Source organism: Arachis duranensis, chromosome 3 (assembly GCF_000817695.3).
Source record: "Arachis duranensis cultivar V14167 chromosome 3, aradu.V14167.gnm2.J7QH, whole genome shotgun sequence".
NCBI lineage: Eukaryota > Viridiplantae > Streptophyta > Magnoliopsida > Fabales > Fabaceae > Arachis > Arachis duranensis.
In genome coordinates, this window is record NC_029774.3 from 44,691,049 (window position 1) to 44,700,634 (window position 9,586).

Below are 9,586 nucleotides of genomic sequence, written 5' to 3' on the forward strand. Positions count from 1 at the left end.
GCTCAATATAGCTACCAGAAAGGATCATTTTTTTTTACCATTCATAGACCAAATGCTAAAAAGACTAGCAGGTCATGAATACTACAGCTTCCTGGATGGATATTCAGGTTATAATCAAATTGCAGTAGATCCCCAGGATCAAGAGAAAACAGCATTCACATGTCCATCTGGAGTATTTGCATACAAAAGAATGCCATTTGGCCTGTGCAATGCACCTGCAACCTTTCAAAGGTGCATGCTCTCAATTTTCTCTGATATGGTGGAAAAATTTCTGGAAGTCTTCATGGATGACTTTTCAGTATTTGGAGACTCATTCAACTCCTGTCTTGACCATCTAGCACTTGTTCTAAAGAGGTGCCAAGAGACTAATCTGGTTTTAAACTGGGAGAAATGTCACTTTATGGTGACTGAAGGAATTGTCCTTGGACACAAAATTTCGAACAAGGGAATAGAAGTGGATCAAGCTAAGGTAGAGGTAATTGAAAAATTACCACCACCAGCCAATGTTAAGGCAATCAGAAGCTTTCTGGGGCATACAGGATTTTATAGGAGGTTTATAAGGGATTTTTCAAAAATCGCCAAACCTCTAAGTAATCTGCTATCTGCTGACACGCCATTTATCTTTGATAAGGAGTGTCTGCAGGCATTTGAGACTCTGAAAGCTAAGCTGGTCACAGCACCAGTCATCTCTGCACCAGACTGGACAATACCTTTTGAATTAATGTGTGATGCCAGTGACCATGCCATTGGTGCAGTGTTGGGACAAAGGCATGACAAGCTTCTACACGTCATTTACTATGCCAGTCGTGTTCTAAATGACGCACAGAAGAATTACACAACCACAGAAAAAGAGCTACTTGTAGTGGTTTATGCTATTGACAAGTTTAGATCCTATTTAGTAGGATCAAAAGTGATTGTGTACACTGACGATGCTGCTCTTAAATATCTAATCACAAAGCATGATTCAAAACCCAGACTCATAAGATGGGTGTTGCTTCTGCAAGAGTTTGATATAGAAATAAGAGACAGAAAAGGGACAGAGAATCAAGTAGCAGATCACCTGTCCTGAATAGAACCAGTAGAAGGGGCGTCCCTCCCTCTTACTGAGATCTCTGAAAACCTTCCAGATGAGCAACTCTTTGCCATCCAGGAAGTGCCATGGTTTGCAGACATTTCAAACTACAAGGCAGTGAGATTCATACCCAAAGAGTACAGTAGGCAGCAATCAAAGAAGTTGATCACGGATGCAAAGTATTATCTTTGGGATGAACCATATCTCTTCAAGAGATGTGCAGATGGAGTAATTCATAGATGTATGCCTAAAAAAGAAGCACAAAAGATCCTCTGGCACTGCCATGGATCACAGTATGGAGGACATTTCGGAAGTGAGTGAACAGCCACAAGAGTCCTCCAATGCGGCTTCTATTGGCCTACTCTCTATAAAGATTCCCGAGTGTTTGTACTTAATTGTGTTAGTTGCCAAAGATATGGCAATCTTCCTCATAGTTATGCCATGCCTCAACAAGGGATCTTGGAGATTGAGTTGTTTGATGTATGGGGTATTGACTTCATGAGGCCCTTCCCACTATCATACTCAAACACTTATATTCTGGTGGCAGTGGATTATGTATCCAAATGGGTGGAAGCTATTGCAACACCCACTAATGACACTAAGATAGTGATAAAATTCCTCTAGAAACACATCTTTAGTAGATTTGGTACCCCTAGAGTATTAATCAGTGATGGGGGCACTCATTTCTGCAATAAACAGCTTTACTCTGCTTTGGTTCGTTATGGAGTTAGCCACAGGGTAGCCACTCCATATCATCCACAGACAAATGGGCAAGCTGAAGTTTCTAACAGAGAACTTAAAAGAATCCTGGAACGGACTGTGATTAACCGTAGAAGGGATTGGGCAAGAAGCTTGGATGATGCTCTGTGGGCATACAGAACAGCATTCAAGACCCCTATAGGGACCTCTCCATACCAGCTTGTGTATGGAAAGGCATGTCACTTGCCAGTGGAACTGGAACACAAGGCCTACTGGGCAACCAGATTCCTAAACCTTGATGCCAAGTTAGCTGGAGAAAAACGATTGCTTCAGTTAAATGAGCTAGAGGATTTTAGACTCAATTTTTTCGAGAATGCAAAAAATTACAAAGAGAAAGCAAAAAGATGGCATGATAAGAAACTGTCATCCAGAGTCTTTGAGCCAGGGCAAAATGTTCTGCTATTTAATTCTAGGCTCAGATTATTCTCCGTAAAATTGAAATCTCGATGGAAAGGATCATATGTGATTACAAGTGTGTCACTATATGGATACGTAGAGCTTCAAGATAATGAGTCTAACAAAAAGTTCATTTTTAATGGACAGAGAGTTAAACATTATCTCGAAAGAAATTTTGAGCAAGAATGCTCAAAACTGAGACTTGATTAAAGCTCAGTAATAGTCCAGCTAAAGACAATAAAGGAGCGCTTGCTGGGAGGCAACCCAGTCATTTACAAAGTTTATTTGTTAATTAATTGATTTTTACAGGTATATGTCAAGTATCTTCAAGGTAAAATAGCAATTGCTTGAGTTCACAGAGTTATAGAAGGATTCAAAGGATAAAAACAGCAAATGGAAGCTCACTGGTGCGAAAACGCCAGTAACAACTGTTTTGGGTGTTGAACGCCAGAAGGAAGCACCTTCTGGGCGTTGAACGCCAGAAAGAAGCACCTTCTGGGCGTTCAACGCTAGATTTACAGAGTCCTGGGCGTTCAGAAAAATGCCCAATGATGAAGGAGTTCCTGGCGTTCAACGCTAGAAAGAAGCAACAGCTGAGCATTGAACGCCCAGGAGAAGCAGCGTTTGGGCGTTAAACACCCAAAACATGCAGCATTTGGGCGTTTAACGCCAGGATGGTGGGGAGGAGGTAAATTCGTTTTTACTTCACAATTTTTTAAATTTTTTTACGTTTCAAATCATGATTTCTTGCATAGACATGTTACAAACTCTCATCCTTCAATTCCAAAAATTTCAATCCTAATTTCTAAAATCCCTTTTTCAATAATATCAAATGTATCTTAATCCATAAACACAAATCTTTTTCCAATCCAATCCAACTCTTTTTCAAATCTTTTTCAACTCATCATATCTTTTGAATTTCGAAATTGCCTCTCCTTCTATTCCTCTTTTTTCCTTTCTTTTGCTTGAGGACAAGCAAACCTCTAAGTTTGGTGTGATTTGCCATGATCACTGAGCTAAAACTCATCAAGATCATGGCACCTAAGGGAACAGGAAGAACAAGGATGTGAACTGAAGGAACTGAAGCGTCAGAAGCTATCCCTTGAAGGACCGAGCACCCCACAGATTAAAGGAGCATCCACCTTCCAAAATAAAGGTTGTTGAGTCCTAATCTTAGCCTTAACTCTGTGATAGTTGTTCTTATAGGAATTTACCTTAGAAGTTATATATGAATAGTAGTAATTAGTATATCTATTTTGATTTTATCTCTAATTAATCTATGATTTATTTTTCTCATCATCATCAAACATGAATAAAATAGTAGATTTTTAGAATAAAGAGGCAATTTTTTTTCGAGTTCTTAATAAGGAAAATTCTAATTATTTATATGTGGTGGCAATACTTTTTGTCTTCTAAATGAATGCCTGAACAGTGCATATTTTTTATATTGAATTTTATGAATGTTAAAATTGTTGGCTCTTGAAAGAATGATGAACAAGAGAAATGTTATTGATGATCTGAAAAATCATGAAATTGATTCTTGAAGCAAGAAAAAGCAGTGAAAAAAAATTTTTTTTTTTTGCAAAAAAAAAAAGCAAGCAGAAAAAGCCAATAGCCCTTAAAACCAAAAGACAAGGGTAAAAAGGATCCAAGGCTTTGAGCATTAATGGATAGGAGGGCCCAAGGAAATAAATCCAGGCCTAAGCGGCTAAATCAAGATGTCCCTAACCATGTGCTTGTGGCATGCAGGTCCAAGTGAAAAGCTTGAGACTGAGTGGTTAAAGTAGTGATCCAAAGCAAAAGAGTATGCTTAAGAACTCTGTGAACTTCAAAGGATAAAGTGAGATGCCAAAACTGTTCAGAAGCAAAAAGCTACTAGCCCCGCTCATCTAATTAGAATATGAGCTTCACTTGAAACTCTGAGATATTATTGCTTCTTGACTTCTTTTTATCCTATTTTATTTATCTAGTTGCTTGAGGACAAGCAACAGTTTAAGTTTGGTGTTGTGATGAGCGGATATTTTATACGCTTTTTGGGGGTAATTTCATGTAGATTTTAGTATGTTTTAGTTAGTTTTTAATAGATTTTTATTAGTTTTTAGGAAAAAATTATATTTCTGGACTTTACTATGAGTTTCTATGTTTTTCTATGATTTCAGGTATTTTCTGGCTGAAATTGAGAGAACTGAGCAAAAATCTGATTCAGGCTGAATAAGGACTGCTGATGCTGTTGGATTCTGACCTCCCTGTACTCGGAATAGATTTTTTTGGAGCTACAAGATTCCAATTGTCGCCCTCTCAATTGGGTTGGAAAGTAGACATTTAGGGCTTTCCAGCAATATATAATAGTCCATACTTTGTGCGAAGATAGATGACATAAACTGGTGTTTAACGCCAGTTCCATGTTGTAGTCTGGCGTTCAGTGCCAGAAACAGGTTACAAGTTGGAGTTCAACGCCAGAAACAGGTTACAACCTGGCGTTCAACTCCAGAAACAGCACAGGCACGTCAGAAGCTTAAGTCTCAGCCCCAGCACACACCAAGTGGACCCCAGAAGTGGATTTCTGCACTATCTATCTTAGTTTACTCATATTTTGTAAACCTATGTTACTAGTTTAGTATTTAAACAACTTTTAGAGACTTATTTTGTATCTCATAAAATTTTTAGATCTGAACTTTATACTCTTTGACGGCATGAGTCTCTAAACTCCATTGTTGGGGGTGAGGAGCTCTGCAGCGTCTCGATGAATTAATGCAATTATTTCTGTTTTCCATTCAAACATGCTTGTTCCTATCTAAGATGTTCATTCGCGCTTCACTATGAAGAAAGTGATGATCCGTGACACTTATCACCTTCCTCAATCCATGAACGTGTTCCTGACAACCATCTCCGTTCTACATCAGATTGAATGAGTATCTCTTAGATTTCTTAATCAGAATCTTCGTGGTATAAGCTATAATTGATGGCGGCATTCATGAGAATCCGGAAAGTCTAAACCTTATCTGTGGTATTCTAAGTAGGATTCAAGGATTGAATGACTGTGACGAGCTTCAAACTCGCAATTGTTTGGCGTGATGACAAACGCAAAAGAATCAATGGATTCTATTCCGACATGATCGAGAACCAACAGATGATTAGCCGTGCTGTGACAGAGTATTTGGACCATTTTCACTGAGAGAATGGGAAGTAGCCATTGACAACAGTGACACCCAACATACAGCTTGCCATGGAAGGAGCCTTGCGTGTGGGAAGAGGAGTACAAGAGAAAAGCTTAAATTCAGATGACAAAGCATCTCCAAAACTCCAACATATTCTCCATTATTGCACAATAAGTATTTATTTTATGCCCTTTTTCCTTTTTCCATTGAACTTGAAAAACACTGTTGTTGGCATCCTGACTAAGAATAATAAGATAAACATAGCTTGCTTCAAACCAACAATCTCCGTGGGATTCGACCCTTACTCACGTAAGGTATTACTTGGACGACCCAGTGCACTTGCTGGTTAGTTGTGCGGAATTACATAGTGTGAAGTAATTTTCGTGCACCACACTTTCAATGCAAAGGTAATCGACTCATTGATTCAGGGGGATCTTCAAACTTAATTGGAAATAGGATAAGTACTCTATTGAAACTAAAGAACAAATGAAGAATCAATTACAAACACCGTGATTATCCACAAAAGAATAAAAGTGAAAAGAGGGAAAACCAGAAAAGGGGGTAAGGAATAATCACCTTTCAAAGGTGGCCTTGGAAAACCAGAATACAGAATTGTTTGAAGAGAGACAATCATTTGAGAATCCACCTTTAGAGATCTCATCTTTCACAAAATGCAATCATTGAAATCAAATGTAAGAAAGAAGTAGTTAATCAAACAAAATGGTGTAGCTGCATATGCGGAAAAAGTAATTTAAAATTGTTAGATATGATGTTGAATGCAGTACAATATCGAAATTTTATTCTAACCTCAGACAAACAGCCCAGAAGCTGGAACTGACTGTCTTGATGGGACCTAGTGACGTGGCGAAAGCACTGTCAACAAAGATGAATCTTTATGTGAGGACTAAAGCTTTCTTGGGGTTACAGTCACAATTGGGTAAAAAATTATGGTAAAAACACACAATATCATAACAAAATTAAAGCTCACGACAAGATAGACATAACAAGAAAAAATATTTTTAAGTTTGTCAATGATTCAACTAAAATATCCACTTCTTGTATTCAAAGGGAACACTACTAGGAACCAGTAAGACCAAGACTGGTATAACTTTTACATCATTATGAATATAATATACCCCAGAATTCATTAGTGATGTTAACCTCAATCATTTTATGCATCAGCAAGATTTCCTGGGGCAACTTAAGAGAGGGAAAGACATGCAATGAGCAATAACATGTCATAAACTTCAAAGCCAAGCTACATACAAAACCATGACAGCATAGCTCAAAGTTCGATAGTTTGATCAATTATTCACCTATTGACAACAGACACCCTAATTATAGTGAAATATGATACACTAATAACTATAAGCAGCTAGTATTAGTAGGACTCAAGTGGTAGTAGTAGTTATAGTAAAAACAGTTAGGTGAGGGAGATAGAAATGGCACTTCAGAAACAATTAATCACCAGAGACAAAATTTTGATTTTCACACCACCCTAACTAATTGCTTTTAGGCTGACGGGCCTCCTTCATTATTCGTACCCCACTCTTCTTCAACCTCATTACCATTAACGAGTACTGCACCATCTGTGGAATTGGCATCCACTACAACTGCCTCTTCCTGGCTTCCTTCCTCTCCATTATGCTCCTCCTGTGCCTCTGTATACTGCTCTTCTCCATTCTGCTATGTCAAAAGAAACAAAATGAAAAAATAAATAAAGCAAAAATCTAAAACCACCTCTAAAAATCTACTCAGATATTCAATTGGCAGTACAAGGCATATATATGAAAAACTTTTGTAAGCTTTTGTGAGGCGTTAGCCCTATATATTAATTTACCTCATGGTTAGAGTCTCCATTCTCAAGAGGCTCCTCGCCTTCTTCAATCTGCATGCTTCTAAAAGGTTCAACAAGGCTTATATATGTGATTTATCTGCATGGCTAATGTACTGCTCCGCAGGAGGGTAAACATTCCTTTAAAAAAATAATAGCAAGTATTTGTTCACAGCCTAATCAGACCAACTACAAAGCTTCTAGAGACATGTAAATATATATACACAAACACACACAAACACACATTCTCTATACTAACCTTGTTTCTGCAGCCTTAGATTCAACAACAAGTGCAACTTACCAGTCTTCAAATAAATTTGGATATTCCTCAGGCTCAGCCAATGATTCAGCAACTTTTGGATAAACCTGCATAAAATATCAAATACATAAGAGAAATATACAATTGCTCAATCCAGAACTCACAAACCACAAGGAAATTGAATAAGGCCAGAAGTTCCTTCCCATGGGATCATAAACTTCCATCATGAGTAAATACTATATTACTATATATCTGAGTCATTAATCCATAGAATTAAGAGCTATATAGTTATATATACTACAAACAAGCCAATGACAATTGTTTCTCAATCAGATAAGAATTACTAAGATTAAATTTAATCACAAAACAGTATTGTGAGTCACATATTGAGACAATTACAATTTGGTATTAATAGTCTCTAATTAACAATTCAATTACTACGCATGAATCAAGAACAAACAGAGAAAGACACACTAAAAAAAAAGAGAAAAAACCAGTTCCAATCAATAATAAGAAAAAGCCACCGACAAAAAGAAGAACACAGACACAGACACTTACCAAAGATGAATACAGACACAGCCTCACAAAACAAAAGCTATGCAATCATGTAGGCACATTATAAAGCTTCCATAGCATTAAAAAAATCACATTTTGAACAAGGCACATGAATGAAAGCTGAGTTTGTTCACTCACCCAGGTACAAGAGACACTTAATTCCATAGTGGAACCTTTAATTAATTTGGACCCTGCTGTGTACACATATACTTCCACTATCACGCATATTTCTATATATACTAACAAATATTACACCAAACTAAATATATAAAATCTACCTGCAAGACATCTTGTTGTGGAAAAGACAACACAGTAGAAAGAAGCTCAATGCTGTTTCTAGCAACATCAAAAGCTTCCTTAGTTTTTTCAAGAGTAAAACTCTGCACAGGAATATCATCATGCTGAGTCTGGCATGGAAGATCAAGTTCAACCTCAGACACCGAACGCGGAGGAGTGAAAATAGGCGCCAAGCTATCGTTGTGACAGCCAGAAAACCAAATACCCCTTGATTTCAGACTCTGAACCACAAAATGGAAACAAGCAATCAACAATAACGCTAACAATAACCCACACTAGCAAATTCAACAGCTAGATCTAGTGACCAACCCAATCAATTAAACATAATACTGAAAGTTGCATAACAAACCAATATTCTTTTTTTTTCTTTTATTTTAATCTTTAATTAATATTTTATAATTAAAATTTTTTCATATAAAATAAAATTAAAGTTAATAGAATATTCTGGAAAAAAAACATTTACTACGTTTAGAGATTTAATCTTTAAATGTAGGTATCTTTAATTTAAAAAAAATATTTTATTAATTCTAATATTTTTGACACAACTTAATTGAAAGTTTTTAAAACAATGTGAGAACTTAATTGAAAGTTTTTAAATTATAAAAACTTAATCATAAGTAGGGGCGGAGATAGATGAAATATTAGAAGGAGCCAAAAATATTTACACAATAAAATAAGACTAAAATAAAATTTTAAGGAGGTTAAACTGAAATTTACATATAATTTATACGTAAAAAATTAAAATTAGGGAAGCCATTGCCCTTTTCTCTCCATGTAATTTTGCCACTGATTACAAGTTTTAGTAAAACTATAAAAATTAATAAAATAATTTAATCTTTCTTTTATTACTGTACTCTTTTATCTCTTTTATTTTTTCCAATCTTTTTTTTATTGTGTTTCTTTTTTAAAAGAAAAATAAAAAACATAAAAGAAGAAGAAGCAACACAAAAGAAGAGAAAAAAGAAAAAATAAATTAAAGATACGATCGATAAAAAAATAATAAATAAATAAATAAACACAAAAAATAAGAAAAAAAAAGAAGAATTTTTGTATTTTTGTGTCTTTTTCTCAAATATTTGTATACTATAAAAAAACCTTTTTGTTTTGTTTCAAAAAATTTATATGTTTATGTTATTTTAAAAAATGTAGTTTCAAAAATACAAAAAATAGTAGCTTTTAGTCACTTGATTGAAACTTGATTGCAGAAATTCTTGATTCCCCAATATTTCTCAAAAAAGAAAAAGATATTATCAACA

The 9,586-nt window shown here is 35.8% G+C and overlaps 1 long non-coding RNA gene across 4 annotated transcripts in view; it reads right to left on the reverse strand.

The window, feature by feature from the left end:
* LOC107479083 (uncharacterized) overlaps positions 1 to 8,584 on the reverse strand; it is a 14,317-nt gene extending 5,733 nt beyond the window's left edge. For all 4 annotated transcript variants that reach the window (XR_008007308.1, XR_008007306.1, XR_008007307.1 and 1 more), the window contains exons 1-6: positions 8,312 to 8,584; positions 7,479 to 7,585; positions 7,226 to 7,360; positions 6,854 to 7,068; positions 6,193 to 6,258; positions 5,962 to 6,046 (exon numbers count right to left, since the gene is read on the reverse strand). This is a non-coding gene — a long non-coding RNA (uncharacterized LOC107479083). The remainder of the gene's footprint in view (positions 1 to 5,961; positions 6,047 to 6,192; positions 6,259 to 6,853; positions 7,069 to 7,225; positions 7,361 to 7,478; positions 7,586 to 8,311) is intronic.
* Between the last annotated feature and the right edge of the window lie 1,002 nt (positions 8,585 to 9,586).